We start from the raw sequence: 2,500 nt of genomic DNA, 5'->3' as shown, positions 1-2,500 counted from the left end.
CGATATATTAAAATTCAGCTCGAAAGAGAGGACAAAGACAAAGGAAAGCGGATGATATGTAAATAGTATTTACATTCATTCCAACATGTTTCTATTGTTTTTGTCTTCACTGCCTCACTATCAAGCTGAATATTTCGAAAATGGCTTATGGCACAGAGAAGCCTGAAAAATTCAGGACTTCAACGGGGTTTGAGGTTTCGCACCTATTTGGACAATTTAAGCAGTTTATTATGTATAAATATAAACAAACATTACCCTCATGGAGTCCTTTCACGGGAATACATGAGCCCAACAAACTGACCTGCTCACAACTTGGCAGCCGTTATATTAAGCCCTGGACAAACTATCAAACAAAGTTGGATCCAACATGCAACGTTTTTGGATGTAAATGTTAAGGTAGTGGCAAAACACTATCCGACATTGCTTCACGAAAATCATTCAAGTTCAAGTTGGCGCTAAACTTATAAATATGACGTTAACACTGAAACGAAAACCGCTCGTAGCGCTTGTGTTGCTGGAGCCGTTTGAGGACGGAAATGACAGATTCAAACGAGGAAAAACCAAAAAATGGTTAAGAGAACGTGTAGAAAAGGGTATATTCACTGCAACATAGATCTGCGTTTAGGAGATGATGAGAATGAGCTCGGATCAATTTGCAGAAATTCTAAATGCTATTGAACCAGAAATCTCCAAACAGGGCGATTTTGATTGATGTGATTAAGGGGATTAAAAGGGACCCACTAATCAAGCATAACGCGTCGTCCACATAACGGAAACACCACTTAGGGGTGGTCTCTTTTGACGTTAAATCGTTATTCACTTCCACTCCCGTGGATCTATAGCTCTAACCATCGTCAACGAGAGGCTCCAAAGGATCAGGATCTAGCGGAACGCTCAAATATGTCCATCAGCAACATTATGAGCCTGTTAGAATTTGTTCCCAATCACAACTACTTCAAACACAACAAAATCCATTACAAACAAATCTTTGGATGTGCGATGGGTTCCCCAATCAGTCCCGTTATAGCCGACCTTGTAATGGAAGAGATTGAGGAAACTGCCATCGCCACAGCTCCACACCCCCCTAAGTGGTGGTTCCGTTATGTGGACGACAGTCACACGTGTCTCAGAGAGCACCAAGTGGATGAGTTTCACCAACATCTCAATTCAATTAACCCCCACATACAGTTCACTCTAGCACTTGAGTACACCAAGTGACAGGGACTACCTTTTCTGGACACCATCAGCACAAGGAGGGGTACGCACCTTGAGGTGAACGTCTACAGAAATCCAACCCACACAGACCGCTATCTCGATCTCAACTCTCATCACCCCATGTGCCATAAGAGATCTGTAGTCAGTACCTTGCTGAGCAGGGCACAGAACATACCATCAACACAGAAGGGGAAACGCGAAGAAAGGATGCAAGTCAAGGCTGTACTGCGAGACAACAATTATCACTCATCCTTCATCAATAGCTGCGAAAGATCGCTGTCGCAACTCCCTACCGATCTACCGTCCAATCGTTTCGTGGTGCTACCCTATGTGCAGGGCATTTCAGAAAGGATTAGCTGGATCTTAAGGCAGCATCAAATCAAAGTCGCCTTCCAACCATTGAGAACTGTGAACAGTTTGTTCCCGCGACCGAAAGCCCAAGAAAAGGGTGACCGGCCACAATCTGGCACAGTGTACAAAATCAGTTGCACCAATTGCAGTTTTGTATACTACAGTCAAACCGAACGATCATTCAAAACTCGCATTACAGAACACAAAAGGGCTGTTGCTATGTTTGATCATGACTCCAAGATCGCCTGCCATGTCCACGAAAATAACCACGAAATGGATTTTGGAAGTATCAGAGTTGTTGGACATGAGGCTAACTACCACGAGCGACTTTTCTTGGAAGCCTGGTACTCAATAAAGGATCCGCAGTCTGGAAATTACCACATCGCCATCCCAGAGGTGTGCACGTCTCTGGCATGCGCATAAGTCTCGCGCTACGTTTTCAAGAAACTGCACGCGGATTTTCCCCAGCGCGCCCTCGACGTGCTGTTTTTTTGACTCACGCGTGCTACCGTTATATTGCACCTGATGAAGGCTTAAGCACCAGCCGAAACGTCTTGCACGAAACATCAAAAAACCTAGTCAGTGTCAAACCATTATCTTACTAAATCTACAAATTCATAGCTAAATGGTTAACCGGAATCCCTGAGTTATGCAAGGAATAGCAAGGAGAGGGTTTCCGGGTTTCTCTTCGTTATCTCACAAACACTTATTTATGGTCGGGTTCCAATTCAGTCGTCTCAAACAAAACAAAGCCTTTTTCGTGGCATTTTCGACTGTAATTTAATCTTCAGTGGATTTCAAAATTTAAGTTTGCCCAGTGGTCTACACGCTGATAGACTAAATGCATTAATTTGTGAGTGTGGTTACCGTAAAATAAACATGAAGGTGTATTGCGTCAGCACCAAGGAAGTTGATAACTTAATTGATAACTTGA

The sequence above is a fragment of the Montipora capricornis genome, chromosome 10, assembly GCF_036669925.1.
Source record: "Montipora capricornis isolate CH-2021 chromosome 10, ASM3666992v2, whole genome shotgun sequence".
NCBI classification, from domain to species: Eukaryota; Metazoa; Cnidaria; class Anthozoa; order Scleractinia; family Acroporidae; genus Montipora; species Montipora capricornis.
The sequence above is the reverse complement of the archived record's forward strand: the minus strand, read 5'-3'. Positions refer to the sequence as shown.